The 18,726-nt window shown below is 44.6% G+C and overlaps 1 non-coding gene and 1 pseudogene across 1 annotated transcript; both read right to left on the bottom strand.

The window, feature by feature from the left end:
* Positions 1-7,802: 7,802 nt before the first annotated feature.
* Positions 7,803-7,875, bottom strand: TRNAA-AGC (transfer RNA alanine (anticodon AGC)). The gene has a single exon. It is a non-coding gene; the product is annotated as a tRNA-Ala (tRNA).
* A 6,477-nt stretch (positions 7,876-14,352) lies between these two features.
* On the bottom strand, positions 14,353-18,602 carry LOC103628090 (uncharacterized; annotated as a pseudogene).
* Positions 18,603-18,726: the final 124 nt, after the last annotated feature.

Genomic DNA, 18,726 nt, shown 5'->3' with positions numbered 1-18,726 from the left:
ATTCTCCGTCGGCCTTTTGGTCGGCCTTTTGGCTAGTTGTCTCGTTTGGTAGATGCATCTTCAAGCTTGACCCGGTTTCGGTTGGTCATCTTCTTCAAGCTGCTTTTGGTGGTTTTGCCAGGGGATTCAAGGTCCTCTCGCTTGCTGACCGGGTTTTCCGCTTCACGGTTTCTTCCAAGGATGTTGGGTTCCACATTTACAACTCTAGATGCATTGTTCGTCCGGAATTCAAAGCTTTCTTCAACTTGTGGAACTCTGGTGGACCAAATTGGAATTATAAATTCAGATTATTCCTTTAAGAGGAGAATGACAACTGGTGGTTTGTTAAGGGCAGGAAAAAAATCTCGTTCGCTGATATGGTTAGGCGTCCGCCGTTGACCGGTGCGAACGCTGTCCCAATTCTTCGTCATAATCTTCCTTCCCGCTTCGCTGGAAATTTGAATGCGTCGAGGATTTCTGTCTTCAATAGATTGGGATCCTCCTCAGGAGCTCGGGGCTCGAGGTTTCCAGTCACCGCTTCGTCCTCGGGAGCCCCGTCGCGTGATCTTCATCGCAGGCTTGTTCCTTCAGTGGGTCTTCCTAGGCTTAACGGAAGCATGATTGGACGCGGGCGTCAGGGCCGTGATGATTGCTCCTTTTCAATTTCAAATTCAACTGCTGGGCTCCCCAGGATTCGTAGGCTTCATTGGTGGCCCATTTTGCGTAATGGGCCTCTCAGGCCTGGGCCTGGCCTTTCGGCCCCCCCCCACCCTTGGGAGGGCGGATTTGTCTGGTTCGGTTTCGTCAGCGTTTCTCTGCCAGTTTTGTAAAGCCAGGGGGCATTTGGAATTGTTCTGCAATCGTAAGAAATCGGATTTTGGATTTCCCCTCTCCTCGTTCCCTTCCTTCGAAAGTAATTGCCTTTTGGAGGGGTCGTCTCACCTCTTGGACTTCGGGTCCTGGTTCCGCCCTTCCCCCGGGTCCCTGACGGGTGGGACCCCTCCCACCTTTACCTGCTTCGGTGAATTTGCCAGGGCGGTCTTATTAAAAATATACGAACAGGCGCCCGAAACGTCCTTGGAGCTCTCGCTGGGTGTCACTTCACCAAAACCCCAAACCGCTCCTTTGCTCTTGGCTCTCCGGTGACCCTCTGAGAATCTATCAATGGCGTACCGGCGCGTAGACCCGGAGCCGTTCCTCCCACCAGGCTTCAGCGCCTCGGTGGTCCAGCATCGTGGGATCATGGTCAGGTCAGTCTCGCAGCGTTTATCGCCAATGCATGAGGACTGGGCGATTATCAATATTCATCCTTTGCCTGAGCACGAGGTCTTGTTCCCTGCGGTCAGAGATGTGGTCAGGGAGTATCTTGTTGAGCATCGTAGGGTCGGTGTTCGAGCCATTCAGCGCTCGCACTTGGGGCAGGTGATAGTGCAGTTTCGTAGTGTTCTGGAGCGGGATAATTTGGTTCTGCTTGGCCCCCAGCAATATTTGGATGCTACTTTCACCGCGGTCCGTCATAATGACGCTTGGAATCACCGAGCTCTTCTTTTCAACCATGAGTGCTGGCTTATGCTTCTGGGGTTTCCATTGGATTATCGTTCTTCAGAGTACTTGCAGGCCGCCATTGGGTCGTTTGGAAGACTAATTCTCTGGGAGGAGGATCAGAGTAATATCTCTAGAACTTTGCTTCGTGTTCGTGTCACTTCACTTGATGAGGTCCCCCAATTTATTGTTTTTTCGGAGGCTGAGGGCTTTGCTGGTGACTCCTGGACTGTTCAATGTGAAATTATTCAGCAACTCATGCTTGGTGGGCAAGCTCAAGATGAGGACCCCATCCCCCCGGCCCCCGAACGAGGATGGCCATCAGCTCCCCCTGGTCTTCTTCGGGCTGGGTCAGCCCATGCCTCCGACAGGGCTTGACCTAAATTTCCCTCTGGAGCCTGCGGGTGGAGAGCTGCCGGCTCAGCAGGATGGCTTTGGCCAAGGAGATTGGGACCAGTGGATTGTGAATGTCCAGCCCAATCAGCAGGTCCCGCAGCCCATCTTGCCAGAGGAGCAACCCATTCAGCAGGAAGAACTACAACTCAGTAACCAGCACTCTGGCTTGTCGTCTGATAGCTCCATTGATGCTGGTCAGCTTGCACCCCTTCCGAATGGTCATTTTGTGGAGAATGGATATGTGCTGCTTGGGAATGGATTTGATATCAATGCTACCCCATTCATTGGTCCTCAGGAGGTTGATGGACCGGTGCCTCAGGTGGACCATGTCCATGATATGGAGGACTTGCCCCATCAGCCCATGTTGGTGAGCCTAACAATAATCACCTTCAGAATTTAGAGATGAACTTCATGCTCTCTCAGGAATGGCAGCCTGACCCCGTTTTCCAGATGTTTGAGGAGAGAAAAAGATCTGCCCAGTTCTCTAGGCTCTAGGCCAAATACTTTGCTCCTGCTGGGTCGGCTGACCACTCGGTGGACATCCCTAAGAAGTGGGCACCTTTTTTCCTTTCGAATCTGCTTCAGCCTGATGCTTTCAATTGGTCGAAGACCTTTCTGCTGTCAGATATTCCCCCAACTTTGCAGGAGCAGGGAATGAATTCCCTCCCTTTTGTGGTCCCTAAGGAATGTCCGAATGATTCCTCCCTGGAGGATGTCATTTCTGGGATCTCCAAGGATTCTGACAGTCGTGGTGGGCCGTCACCAATCATTGTGGAGTCAGAGCTCAGAAGAAGCAAACGATTGAAAGAATCACGTGCTGGGTTCAGGCATGGGGCCTGCCCAAAAAGGAACTGCCTCATGTGCCAACATAACTTCGATGCCCCCCCGCTATCCTCCAAGGTGCTGCGGAATCTGGGCTTTAGGTTTTGTAACCTGTCTGAGGATGACCTTTCTGAGCATAGGTTAAAGCAAAAGAAATCGACTGTGGGATCTGTTGGTCAGCGGAGGATTGGCAGGAAGGATTTGGATGATGGAAAGACTGATGATTCATCTGATGAAGATAAGTAAGACAAACAATAGGCGGACGATGGGTGATCTGGGCTCCGGAGTTGGCCCCATTAACTTTTGGGTGTGCTTGGTTTTACTTTTGGTTCATGCAGGTCTTCTGGATACTTGGCTAGCACCTATGCGTGCTTGTTTTAATGTTTTGTTAATATTTTGCTTGTGGACTGAATCTAGCTTTACCCACTGGTTTGGGTATTGTTATGCCCCAAAAACTTCTTGTTTACTCAATGAGTAATCCCAATGTTGTTAACTTCCTGGAGTGGTCTGTGCTGAGCCACAACGTTAGAGGAATTAACTCTACCGCTAAGTGGAATGCTATTCGTTGTTCTATTCGGGATGCTGGTTGTGAGGTTATTTGTTTGCAAGAAACAAAAAGGAGTTCTTTGACTCGGCATACCTTAAAAACTTTTGTCCTGCTCATTTTGACTCATTTGCTTTTGTACCCTCGATGGGGAACTCAGGAGGATTTGTTATCATTTGGAAGAGCTCAAGGCTTTCGGGGAATGTTATCTTTCAAAACAATTATGCCCAGTCAGTGGAATTTACTTCAAATTTGTCGGCTTGTTCCTGGATTATTACAAATGTTTATGCTCCTTGTACCCCCCATGGGAAAATTGATTTCCTCAACTGGTTGCATAATATCAATATGCCTTCTGACAAACTTTGGCTTCTCGTTGGTGATTTCAACTTAATCCGTCGGCCAGAGAACAGGAATAGGATTGGGGGTGATACTAACCTTATGCTGAAGTTCAATGAAGCAATTAGCAACTTAGACTTGATTGAAATTCCCCTACACGGGCTAACGTACACCTGGTCGAACAGACAGCGGGAACCTCTTCTTCAGAGGCTGGATTGGTTTTTCATCTCTCAAGAATGGTCGATTTTCTACCCGGACTCCCATGCTAAGACAATGTCGCGAGACATCTCCGATCATGTTCCTTGTTTGGTTTCCTTTAAGTCTAGAATTCCTAAACCTAAGTTATTTCGATTTGAGAACTTCTGGCTTGAATTGGATGGTTTCATGAATCTTTTCCAAACTACATGGAATGGGCTCCCTAGCATCCCCGACAAATCTAAAAACCTGACTGCCAAGTTCAAGTATGTAAGGAAAGTTCTGAAAGATTGGCAGAGATCGCTGCCAAAAATTGATAAAACGGTGAAGAACATCAAGCTGCTAATTGAGCTTATTGACAACATGGAAGAGCATTGGGATCTATCTATTGAGGAATGGAATTTCAGAGAAATTCTGCAACAAAAGGTGGCCGAATTGCTTAACATTCAGAAAATCTATTGGAAGCAGCGTGCGGCTATTAGGTGGGTTACTGATGGAGACATTTGCTCTCGCTTCTTTCACGCCCATGCCACCATTAGGCACAGGAAAAATTCAATTGCTACCTTGACTGACGACAATGGGATCACTTTCCTCGAGCATGAACATAAATCTGGTCTTCTCTGGGACGCTTTCAAGTGCAGATTGGGTTCGTCTGACTTTTCAGGCATTGGTTTTGACCTCTCAGAACTTTTAACTAGTAATGAGCAACTTCACGAGTTAGACTCACCGTTTACTAAATTGGAGATCGATAGCATTATAAAACTTTTACCTTCGGATAAATCTCCGGGTCCCGATGGTTTCAATACAAATTTTATCAAGAAGTGCTGGCATGTCATTGCTCCAGATTTCTATGATCTTTGTGATAAATTCTATCATGGTGAGGTCTGCCTTAGAAGTATCAACGGGTCCTTCATTGTTTTGATCCCGAAGATGGAGAATCCTCAGAAAGTGGGGGATTACAGGCCAATTTCACTTCTAAACAATAGTATGAAAATCTTAACGAAGCTGTTGGCAAACCGTCTGCAACCGTTCATGTCTCGGTTAATTCACAAGAACCAGTATGGTTTCATCAAAGGGAGGTCTATTCAAGACTGCTTGGCCTGGGCCTTTGAATACATTCACTTATGCCACTCCTCAAAAAAAGAGATCATTGTGCTCAAGCTGGACTTCGAAAAAGCTTTTGACACTGTTGAGCATGAACTGATTATCCAGGTTCTGATCCACAAAGGTTTCGGTCCTAGGTGGATCAACTGGATTCGGAGCATCCTTCTCTCTAGCACGTCTCCGGTGTTACTCAATGGTGTTCCTGGTAAGCCCTTTCATTGCAAGAGAGGTGTTAGACAGGGTGATCCTCTTTCGCCTCTGTTGTTTGTCCTGGCAGCTGACCTTCTTTAGAGCATCATCAATAAAGCTAGGCTGTGGAATCTTCTTAAGCTCCCTTTACCGGATATTGGTGACCAGGATTTCCCGATTGTTTAGTATGCAGATGACACTCTTTTGATTTTGGAGGCATGCCCTAAGCAACTTTTCTTCCTCAAGGCAATCCTCAACTCTTTTGCTTCTTCTACTGGCCTGAAGGTTAACTATAATAAATCAAATATGTTCCCTATAAACGTGCCCCCTGAAAAAATGGCGATCCTGTCCCGTACCTTCAATTGCCAGATTGGAGAGATGCCAATCACCTATCTTGGTTTGCCTCTGGGCCTTGCGAGACCCAGAAAGGAACACTATTTGCCTCTTATTCAAAGGATTCAGAAGAGGCTGTCCTGCTCCTCAAACTTTCTGTCTCAGGCTGGGCGCTTGGAATTGGTAAATTCAGTCTTCTCAGCCCTACCAACGTTCTTTATGTGCACGCTCAAGGTACCTAAAACCATCATTAAGGAAATTGACATGTTCAGAAAGCACTGTCTGTGGAGAGGAAATGACATTAATTCCAAGAAGCCACCTCTGATTGCTTGGAATGCGGTTACTCAGAGGAAAGTGAATGGTGGACTGGGGGTTCTTCACTTGGAAACCCTGAACGAGGCTCTTCTAATCAAATTCTTGCATAAATTTTTCAATCACAGTGACTTACCTTGGGTGCATCTCATCTGGAATAAATACTATTTGTCTCGTGGTCTCCCTGGTCATAGAAACATTGGCTCTTTCTGGTGGAAGAGCATGATCAAGCTTCTTCCCAACTTTAAGGGACTGGCTCTCCCTGTTATTGGCAATGGCAGATCAATTTCGTTCTGGGATGATCAGTGGAGTCAGAGCATCCCGAGGCATAATTTTCCAGAGTTATTCTCCTTTGTCAAAAACACAAAATTGACTATTAAAGAGGCCAAAGAGCAGGAGCAGTTTGATGGTTTTTTTCATTTGCCTATCTCTGAACAAGCGTATGATCAATATTTGGTGCTGAAGGTGTCTTGGGAGCAAATTGTCCTCAGTGACGCCCATGACCGTTGGCGGTACATTTGGGGGTCTGACAAATTCTCCTCTCAAAAAGCTTACATATTTTTTATGGGCCAGACGCAGATTCACCCTATCTACAGACTATTATGGAAAAGCAAATGTCAGCCTAAGCATAGAGTCTTCTATTGGCTGTGGCTTAAAAATAGGCTAAATACCAGAGATATGCTGAGAAGGAGAAACATGGAGCTGGATTCTTATTCCTGCGAGAACTGTCTATGGCAAAGAGAGGAGACTCTCTATCATCTGTTTCTCAGATGCAATTTCGCGAAAGCATGCTGGAACTCAATTGGCATAACTCCGCCCAGAATTTCTAATCCTGAGGAGGCATCAGCGAACCTTAAACACCAGCTTAACGTTCCCTTCTCTATGGAGATTATTATTCTCATGACTTAGAGCATCTGGAAAAGCCGAAACGAGTGGTTGTTTTCAAACAAAGATCCTTCGGTGCATCGCTGTACGCAGGAATTCAGCAAAGAGCTGCGGTTGATCATACACAGAGCGCGGGGGAACTTTGACACCTCTATCCCGAATTGGCTGAGTCTGTGGCAGGCATAGGAGTAGTGCTTCCTTATTCATTTCTTTTTAACGTTTGTAAAAAGACTAAGTTTTAACGTTTTCTTTTCGCTTCTTTAATAAAATCCTCAGTAGTGGCCTCCTCTCCTAATTCTTCAAAAAAAATTTGTTTACCCGGGATGACGAATTGCCTGTGCGCGCGCTCTGGGCAAGCCGCCAAGTTTATGCTTTCTCTGTTCCATGTGTGCAAAGTGCAAACACAATCCGTTTCAGACGCGAGATCGAGCACCGGAGGAGACAGAGATTGAAAAGCGATGCTTTCTGCTCCATGACGCAACACTCCTTATATATAAGTTATAAGTAGTTCCTTCCCGACACACACCACGTGGAGTCCGTTTGTTCACAGCTCGCTCGCGGGACGGACGAGCTCTTGCGTTGCGTGCAATGCAATGCAATTGTCGTCGGCGCTCGCAAGGCGACGGCGAATTGATGACGCAAAAAGATCCTTCATGGCGGGTGGCGGAAGCCTTTCCAGCCAGATCGATCGCCGGGTTTCGGTTGGCGGCTGCTGCTGCTGCACGCACGTGTCCACGGCCCCGTACCGTAGCGCGCATGTGCGGCCGGCGGGTGAGGTTGCGGCTGATCCGATCAGCGGCACGACGCATTGCTCCTGTAACCCAATCAATACAGCAGCGTCGATTGCATGCGTGTCTCGCCTCTCTCTAGCCAATGTGGGTGGGTGGGTACCAAAATTCACTGATAAGCTTGCTAGATCACTTCACTGTGGCCGTGCATCTTAGGTTACACGACACTCCTGCAGGCGTACGTAGGTCAATATATAGTAATCGGAAGCTTAAGTAAATTAAATAAAAAGAATATGAAATATAACTCGGTGGCCAGCCGGGGTGGTCCGAACTTGAAACCCGGCCCAGTTGCGCTCTCATGTTATGCCCAGCAAGCGCTAATGCTACTGCTAGATCGAATCCACATACAGGAAGAAGCAAAAAAAATAATAAATACATGGAGATGCGGGGTATCGATCCCCGTGCCTCTCGCATGCTAAGCGAGCGCTCTACCATCTGAGCTACATCCCCATCTTGTTGAGCGTCTTTGTTTCAAGCTCTAGACACTATGGCTCGGCGCACGTCGATGGGATGGGAACACTGCGGGCCGCGGCACTGTTGGATCGAAGCCTCACGTCAGATCCGCATCGGCGACTCCTTGCAACCAACGCGTGGGCACAACAAGCACAACACCAGCCAGGACGGATCGCATCGCATCGTGTTCCACGCACGACCGCCCGCCCCCACTGCACTGCAGCTGCAGTGCCCGGACCCGGACCAGAGGAGGTCGACGCGGACGGACCAGCGGATGCGCGCCCCCGAAACGTACCCATCTAGTATATCATAGAGGAGCTGGAGAAGGACCGCGCGCGCGTTCCCCCAGCTGACGAGGGGGACGGAAGAAGGCAGATCAAGAGCTGGCCGCCGGCAGCTAGCGACATGTCGATGGATGGATCCCCACCCAGTTCATTCCATCCATCTATAATGATGCATGCGTGTAGGTAGTAGGTGGCGATTAGCATGGCAATTAGCTAGGGCGCGCGCGTCTAGCACACAACGCAACGCACGCATCAGATCGCTTGTCCGCCTGGTGGCCTGGCCTCGTGTCTCGGCGGCAATCTCGAGTGGGACCGGCTCGCTCCTCCCTCTCCCTCTCCCTCTCCCTCTCCTTCCGCATATGGCTCACCGGCCTGTGTCATGTCAGGTGCATGCGGCGGCATGCCACACCGGGTGGGTGCACGCGGATGGGCGCGCTGCAACACCTGCACGGGCACGCATCATGGATGCATGCATCCGCGCCCGCCGCGGTGCCGGATGTGGCCTTTATTTAGCCCTGCGGCCACATGAACCCTCATCATCATAGAGCGCCACAGACACGAACACGATCGTGCGGACTAAACAATCATTAAACTCTCCGGGAGTTCCTCAATCACCATAGTTCCTAGCTCTCTTTTCACCGCCGCTTGATTCTTCCCATTGTTAAATCCTAAGATGCATACGATCAGTTTCTAAGCCCCTAGAATACCAATCCGCAGAAGGATGAAAAATAGAAGAAAAAACCTCCCCGCGAGGGGCGCTTCTCTGTAGGGTTATCGCGCTTCCAGTCACTCCCTGTAAGGGGAACAACATGCACCGAGATCTAAGCCACCGTAGGTTGTCGCGCTTTCAGTCACTCCGATGTCTAGGCGATAACCCCTCTCTGTAGGGCTTATGGTTTGGACGAGTACCAAAGTTAACTATACTGCGACCCCTTAATATTTTATATATAGCATCGTATGAACGGATGGCTCCAACCGAGGTTAATGTGGACTCTCCCAATCAAAAACCTCGATCAAGAAGAAGGACAATTGAGTTAAGTCTGATCCAGTCACTGACGACACACCCAACACCTATATATACATATACTCGTATATTCGTTGGGAGCGCGACAGTGCTTCGCCAAGAATTTGACCACAGTTAAGTAAGCTAACGACACTGCAACACCGTGTGTATATATGTACCTTCAAGCCAGCAGCGGACATAATATGAGAATACCGTGTATATATCCGGTCCTGCTGCTAATCGTATGAATAATGGATCATTAATTCATCACACCACTTTATTATATATCAATCAGCAATCAGTCCCAGTCCTTTTCCTCCTATATACTAACTAGATATATGCCCGTACGTTGCAACGGGTAATACTTATGCAGACATAGGTCATTGTTTAATGAGTAATCAACCGTCAGGGTGACACTTGTGTATGTATAGATCATTGTTTAGTGATGTTATCAACCAAACTTCACGTGTCGGGTCAATATGCGAGGGAGGTGACATTGGGAGGCAGGCTTGGGGGGCAGGGCGTCGGGTGTGTGGGACCGCGAATTGCGTCGGGAGGCAGATTGGAGGGTGTTAGGTGGATGGAGGCCACGACATGTGGAACGTGGCGCGGTTAGAGCGAGAGGCGGGAAGAGGTGGAGGAGGTCGAGTGCGGACAGTTCTGCCAAAGTGGCCTTAGGTGAGTCATGACTGCGTCTGCTACCTGGGCTTAGCCTCGGATGAGTCGTGATTGCGTCTGCTTCCCGGGCTTGGCCTCATGAGTCGTGACTACCTGTCCCGCCCGAGCTTGGCCTCAGACGAGTCGTGATTATGTCTCCCGCTCGAGGGTGGCCTCAGGCGAGTCGTGACTGCGTCTACCGCCGGGCTTGGCCTTGGGCGATTCTTGACAGCCTCTCCCGCCCGAGAATGGTCTCGAGCGAGTCGTGACTACGTATCCCGACGGGGGTTGGCCTCGAGCGAGTGGTGACTACCTGTCCCGCCTGATGATGGCCACGGGCGAGTCGTGACTACTTATCCCACCCGGGGTTGTCCTCGGACGAGTCGTGACTGCTTATCCCACCCGAGGATGGCCTCAGGTGAGTCGTGGCTAACTGTCCAGCCAGGGCTTGGTCTCAGGTGAGTTGTGACTGTGTCTCCAGTCGGGGGGTTGGCTTCTGGCGAGTCGTGACTGCCTGTCTCGCCAGAGGATGGCCTCGGGCTAGTTGTGATTGCTTGTCCTGCCTGGGCTTGGCCTCGGGCGAGTCGTGACTGCCTCTCCCACCCGAGGGTTGCCTCGGGCGGACTGCCTGTTCTGTCTTGGCTTGGCCTCGGGTGAGTTGTAACTTTGTATCCCACCAGGGTTGGCCTCGGGCGAGCTGTAACTGTGTATCCCACCCGGGGTTGGCCTCGGGCAAGTCGTGATTGTCTGTCCCGCCCACGGATGACCTCAGGCGAGTCGTTACTGCCTGTCCCGCCTAGGCTTGGCCTCAGACGAGTCGTGACTGTGTCTCCCGCCCGAGAGTGGCCTAGGAAGAGTCGTGACTGTCTGTCCTGTTTTGGCTTTGCCTCGGGCGAATCATAACTGCCCCTCCCACTGGGGTTAGCCTCAGGCGAGTCGTTACTACCTCTCCCACCCGATGGTGGTGGGTCACGTGGGTCGGCGGAGGTAGGCCGATCGTGGGGGCGGCGCGCTCATCTCCTCGAGGAAGCTATCACCACAGGAGGAGAGGGAGACAAGGAGGCACTACATATTTGTGACATGTCTTTAATTGGATACACCTACAAAACAATTATAAATATTGCATAAAAAATAAAATACATGCAAACAATAACCGTGTAAATTTTAAACTCATATTTACCGTGTCATGGTCTAGATAAAGTAAAACCCTTCATTCAACACTACATATTTGTGACTTGTCTTTAATTGGATATAGCTCATCTATTTTAGTTTCAACATTACTGACTCGCTTTAGAAAGTTGAACTAAAAAGCATTTTCTATGTGGACACGACCTCCATATTGGCACTTTAGATGATCTTGAGATTTTATTAAATTTATGCAATAGTCTATCACCTGCAAGTGTGTAAGTTGTTGTTAAAAATACCAGAGTGGGTAAAAAATTATACATACCAGGGTCACCAAATGAAAAACTAAGCATGAATTACCTCATCACCTAGATATCGTAGTTGAGGTTTAATGGAAACCAACATGAGTCGAGTTGGCTAGTGGGTGGGAGCCTATGCTCAAGGCCTCCAGGATTAGTAGTAGAGATTATTGTTTATTTCTAAACACTAATATACGTGTGGTAAGGTGAAGCTGTGGTACAGGTGTCCACATTAAATTCTTAATATAGTAGTATAGATATAGATGTACTAATGGTTAGCGGAGTAGATCACTTGCAATTATTATTTTACGACAGTTCAGAGTACCACCCATAGCTTTATACATGAATGGGATTAGGATTTAGGAGGACACATGCGCGTTTGAAAGAGATACATGGCCAACTTCAAACACAGCATACGGTCAACACACGCCCCGCTCACACCTGACTGCATGAACTGTCTGATAAGGACTTTTTTGTTCAGGTTTAGAGGTGGCTTCGAAGTTGGAACTTGGAACAGAGATTGCAATGGAAAACATGGAGTGGATTCCTTTTCAAAAAAGGCCTAGAACTGTGAAACCTACTCAAGAGGTGATTTGGAATGTTGCTACAATTTAATAAAGATAACAGCTTCAAGCATCACACATACAGATTATGGAGGCTACATATTTTACAAATACAGATCAAAATCTAACATACTCTAGTAACTCCATCCTTGTCATAGGATGTGAGGCACGTAATCGAACTACAAGTCGTACTTTGGTCCCATGGCCAGCTTCACTGCTTTAAGATGGTCCTGATTCAGTGAACAATGGTATGAATGAGATGCTTCTAACGATGTCAAGATAACTCACATAACGCTAGTGCATTCTGCATAGGAAAAAAACAACGCTTACCGAAACTGAGAGGTGACACGCTGAATGGGCCATCAGTGTCGTTCATTGCAGAACCGTTGTTTGTCTCCCGTAAGTGACAGAAATGAGGGTATTGACTTCAGTATCAAATTCCTACCACCTTTTCGGTTTTGGGAACTACTGAGCGCATTGTGTGGCAGCGAGACCCATTTTCCATTGGGTGAAGTAGTCTTGACACGGTTGTTAAGAGAATTTGGTTCTTGTAGGATATCAGGCATCTACTCATCGGCACCACTGACAACAAGCTTGTATGATTTACAAGGTTGTAATGTTGCAGTAGCTTTCGAAGCAGATGGATGGGAGTTCACACTCCAAGGTTTGGATGGTCTGGGTGGTTTTACACTTGAGAAATTTGCAGTTTGAGCAGAGAACTGCACAAAAAATACTTGGTTATTACTTAATCAAATGCAGAAGCAAATATACTAAGCATACTCAAGGAGAGAAATATTTAATAAGCAAACCTGCAAAAATCAAAATGTGGTGTTATTGGGACAAGGTTCAGGAGGGGCTGATCTTCGCTCTGTACATTTGCTTTTTGTTGATCGTTCTCTTTTCTTGTTGAGAATTCTATTTGTTCACTATCTTGTTTCATCTCTTCAGGGAGTTCAGTCTCAGATGATGCAGCAAATGCGAACGAAACAATAATAATCAGAGGAATGACTAAACCACGGTGCCTTGTTCATTCCAGAGTTAAGAGTAATGTGGGTGTGGGTTAAGTTTTAGCCGGTACTCCGTATCTATCTCAGATGAGAGTATGCAAATGTAGATATATCTAGGAAACAAAAGTTGATTATTCAGAAAATCTGAAACGACAAAAGATTGCAAAAACAAAAGGATGCTCTCTGAAATCAGATGTTTTTTCCTTTACAACCACCACCTATGCTGTCGTAGAAGAATTTTGTTTGAACATGAACCTTTCACCTTTTTACATAGAATAGAAGTCCTGATACACCTATTTTAAGGAAACTCGCTACCAAAATATCCAGAGTGTCATGTTTACGAATTACAGTGGTGTCTAATCCAAATTAAAATCATAGGCAAGGTAATCTGATTGATGTTCAGTGCATAGAAACACTTTTTAATGAGAACACCACTGAACTTCTATTATTTCAAGGGACACATCAGAAGTTATTAGCATCATAATATAGTAAGTCAGAAAAGATGTCCCGGGATGGGACTCACGGACTGTACATGTTCCTAAATTTGAAACGCTAAATGCTCACCATCTCTTCTCCCAAAAGCATTTTTGATACTCTCACATCTGCAGTTGCTGGAGCATCCAACACCTCACTTTATTCAACCAAACATTTAAAACATAAGTAAAATCCAATAGGTACAATTTCAGATGAGATCATCTCAACTTCAATGAAGTACCTGATATCATTCACGGTATTTCTTGAGACAACTTGACTTCTTACAATATTTCTAAAGCTGGAGTATTATTAGGCTTAAGCTACAGTCACATTAATCATTTCCACATCAATCATAGGCTTAAGCTGTTTGCCTTCAGTGCCATCACGTTTTGATATGATGTCTAGTTCAACTTAGATGCCTGGTCAGTGTTTGGCATCACATGACCATACAAATTATGAAGAGCCTTTTCTGTTAATGCATGAGAAAATAACTCAACAAATCCATACCCCTCTGACTGTCATGTTTGCCTATTGCGGATAACTTTTATTGTAACCACCTACAAAAATATAAGATAGAAAAATATAATAAGATTACAAGTCAAAAGGTTTTGGAAGCACAAACACACATAAACAGAAAGAAGAAATAGTAAGTGATGCTTGATTAGCATTAACCTCATATGTATCCAATAAACATACTTTCAACTATGTTTGAAGAAAGGTTCCTATTAGCTAATACTCCTAGCTAGTAAAAAGTATACATACAAGTCGCTTTGTCCATATATTTTTGTGCCTGTTGCTTGTCTTGATTTATCACCACCGACACCCCGCTTCTACATAGCAGGGTCAGTGGTAACTCTGGCGTAGCATGGAAGTTCACTCACAACTCTACCAGTAAACTGAGCATGCTAAACTGTTAATGAAAAACAAACATCATGAGATTCACAGATAACATCAGCAAAACAGATAAATGGAATGGTACAATGTCAATACCTATTGTAATTGTAGTAAAACAAAGACAAAGAAAGGAGCAAGGATCAATAAAACTTACATGCTGAAATAGCCCTACCACTTGGCATCCTGCACAAATGGACAAAAAACGAAAAAAACATGTTAGAATCAGTCTCCAATCAGGCACATGAACAGACGACTAATATATTAATATTCATACAAGTTAAGGGATATAACTTTAAAATACAGTGTTGTAACTTCTAGTGTTATTTCTAATTCTCTCCCTAGATTGCAATTGAGTATCTCCATAATCATCATGGCAATCTGCATACCAATAACCGACATATTTTTCTTGAGGAAAGTCCCATTTAAATCTCAGATTTCTTGATGAATTACACTCATCGCACAAGAATGAGCAGTCACACAAAACCTACCTAGCTGGAATCTTTCCCAATCCAGAAATGGAAGTAAAAAAATATAAACACATCCTTTACATGTCATCTAAAAATGGGACATGTACATTGCATTAATAAAAAAATATCGTTTGTGTAGGGGAAAAGAGAGAACGCTGGTGCCTCTAGAAAAAAGGAAGGTTAAAATTATTTAACATACTTGAATGATTATCTAAACAAAGACATTGAACTTAGTTCAATCAAACATGCTAAGATACACAGAAAACTACCAAAATTTAACAAAACTCTATCCAAATGTACTGAAATGTAAGCTCCCAAATTCAAAATATGTACTTCCAGCTTCACATCAAATGCAAGAGCTCCAGATCCATACATTTCCAGACCAAGTCATCAAAACGAGAAGGAAGTCACACAGTATGACAAGTGGCCATTTTCCATGCTATCTATCTCGAAGCTCTGTTATAACGCCATCCAGTTGCTATATATTAAGCATGCAAAGTTGAACAATAATTAGCATGCACTGCTTAATTCTCGATGTCAACATGTTGAAATTTAGGGCAAAGTGGTGCACAGACCTGGGTCAAACTGAAACCGCCCTCCACAAAATTTTGTTGATATAGTGCAATATTCGCACCATCGACTATAGCTTGGTAGTCTTTATTTGCTTCCAACCACTCCTATAACAGTCATAACCAGCATGTGAGATTATGTTCACAAATGGGTATTGTTTAAAATACAGGAAGAACCAAAGAAACAAAGTTACATCAATAAGCAAGATCTATTGGCATACGACTACAATTCATTAGCTATAACACAAGTTATAAGTGACAGCTTAGTCTAGTTATTAGGATCTAGGATCAGCTACATGAAGAAGCAGTTAGAACCCCGTTTTATCTGAAGGATGGGCAAAACAGGAAGCAATTTCTAGGTGCACAAGGATGCCTCAAATATGTGGCTCAATTCCTCAGCTTAATTCCTCTAATGTACATAGGCTCATCGAGCACCCAATCATGTTTACATACTTAAAGCACACATCAGATCACCATTAGTAGTTAGTGTAAAATATGGCAGAATGCACCATCTTCCCGTCTATTCCCCCCCATAATATTGTTTCTCCGTGATTTAGCAAATGAATAATCAACTTCAGTTGGCAGTGAGATAACCAGAATGCCAACCTTAGCCATTGGGCCATAGAAAGTTGAGAGGTAAGTAATCACAGGTCACATCTATCAGCTATCAGACTATCACTACTACTGGGCCATTTATAGTCGTATTCGCTACTCTACTCACTACGAAAGGTATGGTATAGGTTCCCGTAGAGTTCAATGCTTTCCAAGGTCTGATTCGCTAACTAAATCCCCTAAACTGTAACAATCGGCAAAAAATCTGTTTCTATAGCGGTACATGCAGAATCAGCAAATAAATCATTGAATAGAAAACCAAGAGGACAGAGGTTCACTTACAGCTCTGATGTAGGGGGAGTCCTGGTGCTTGAGCAGGCCGTGCATCTGTTTGACGGTGAGCTTCATGGTGAATAACTTGTAGAGGAGGCAGAAGGCGGAGGAGGGCCCGCGACAGTTATCGGTCATCCAGGGCTCGACATGGTCCACCTGGTTGTAGATCTCGTCGACGACCTTGTGGTAGGTCTTGTACTTGAAGAGCTCCTTGAAGTAGTCCGAGGAGAGGATGTTCACGGACAACACCTTCTCCATCAGCCCCTCGATGGAGAACTATATTCTACCATGGCATTAATGCTATGTAGGAGTCTGAAATTGAATACCAAGATACACATTTAGTTTAGCTTTGTGAACTATTGGAAACAGAGGTCACTATGTTGTATTTTGCTACAGAGCAGGATATTTGAGTTTTTTATAAATGTCACACAAGAGAATTAAGAATCTGGTGATATTTGACACTGATTCCGGACTTCTTCAGTTCTTGCATTGCATATCCTCATCCAGTTCTTTACCGTTATCATCCACCATGTGGGCACTTGTTTTTAACACTGGACTATTCAGGTCCTTATCTTTTGGTGCTCATTTTTAGGACATATTACTTAGAGATCAAGGTAGTTCAAGTTGGGGGGTTCTCAAAGAGAAAGAAATTGTTATGCAACACATATCCCACAGGCTCAGATTTTCAATGTGAGTAGGTTTTAGTCTTTATTCTTGATTTTCTTTTGTCCTTCTTAATTCTTTATTTGTCCTTCTTAATTATTTATTCTGCAAGCTCCATCTCCTTTTATGCAACTTCGATGGCTTTCCTTTTGCTGAAGAGGCAAGCTGTTCACAAGGTAGAAAATCTTGGGTAAGGACCATAAAAACATTGGTGTGTTTACAGAGTACATTTTCTAGGTGTGTTTTTAGGTTTGATTTCCAGATCCATTACATGGAGTTGTAGTGTTTTTCCTCTTTTTTGCAATCCTTATGATCTGAATGTAAGCTTTGTGGGAAATATGATCTGACTACTGAGGTTATTATGCATTTCACAGTTCAGACATAGGTTGGAAAAAAACAGGCATTTCAGTCATAGAATACAGAAAACTAAAATGGTTGAACCTAAAAGATCTGAGTAAGCAAAATTACCTACAACTGTAAGTTGATGCTCTTCCTATTCAATGCCTTATTCATCATCATCCTGCTTGTATTTATTGCCAACTTGGCATTCCCTTTGAGCATCAGGGACAAAAATCTTGCCTTCATGGTGCATTCTGCTTTTTGCTTCTTTCTCTTCCAACTTTTTCCTCAAGGCCTCATAATATGCATTTATGTATTCTTCCTATAGGATAAAAATACAAAATAATATAAAATTGTATGAATAGTAGACTCTTTACTATAAAGTCTAGTATATGTTCATTACTGAACTGACCTGTACACTTTGATCAACTTTCAAGTCATGTCTCTTATCATGTTTGGCTTCATATTTTTCAAGTTTTTGTGACTCAATTTTCTCTACTCTCTGTTCCTTTGTAAGATTCATGCCATCTTTGATCATCCATGGAGGTTAGACTTTTAGTTCAGAGAAATATTTACATGATTCATCACCTTCTATCACACCATATTTCAAAAGATCAACTTCAACCTAAAAAATGAAATAGATATCTCACTGTACAAGAAAAGGTATGCCCATAATGTAAAGTGCAACAAGATAAGCACATTTGGGGTGACTCCATGTTAAACAAATAAATGCATTAGTGAGAACTTTTTTATGGGGATGCCATAACATCATTTAACGAAAGGTACAAATGTGAAAACTTCTAATTGAATTCAAGGTGTTTTTCTTATTTTGATGGATAGTAGGGAAGAGAACTTTTGTGCAGATAATGGATTAATATGATTCAAAAGTTCATTTTGGGATAAATATGTCAGATATACAACCAATAAGGTATATGGAAGTCTTACTGTTGTTTGTCCAATGTGTGGCATTGGTGTACCATATTGCTCTTGTGAATTCCTAGAAAAAAATAGTTGCAGCAGGGTCACCAATTGCAAGGACACCAATATTTTCTCTTCCCCATGTTTATAGACTCCCAAACTCAGACGCAAGCAGATTCTTCACTTTATCAAGTTGTGCAACCAATGTCCAATGGCTTCAATTGCTCCTAATATAATAGAAAAATAATATACAAATCTCATTCAGATTCTTAAATACTAAGAACAAGATTCTGTGACACTTGTTGATAGATTAGTATATGTGCAATCACCTCCAAACTGTTGCATATAGAACACGATTCGTTCTTTTCCAAGAAGAACAAAATGCAATAGTTTCTTTTATCAAAATGACTTATATTATGAATTTCTCATCCAATCACTTGTAGTGATATCAGTCAAAAACTATTTCTTGACTCTAGGCAAATACAATAAATTTAAAGCTTATGTAAGCTCACCCACGGGCTCCGCTGGCGTCGAGAAGCCCCCATAAGCCAGAGCTCCATGTTGTTTTCATCCACATTGTACACCAAAACAGATCGACGGGCCCTTGTGGCTACATGACAAATATGGTTTGCATGGCTACACATCTTGGTGGGACCTTGTGCCATCATAGAATATGGTTTTGTGGCCATTCACCATATAAT

Source organism: Zea mays, chromosome 5 (genome assembly GCF_902167145.1).
Source record: "Zea mays cultivar B73 chromosome 5, Zm-B73-REFERENCE-NAM-5.0, whole genome shotgun sequence".
In the NCBI taxonomy this organism is placed as follows: Eukaryota; Viridiplantae; Streptophyta; class Magnoliopsida; order Poales; family Poaceae; genus Zea; species Zea mays.
This window is presented reverse-complemented; position numbering and strand designations above follow the sequence as displayed.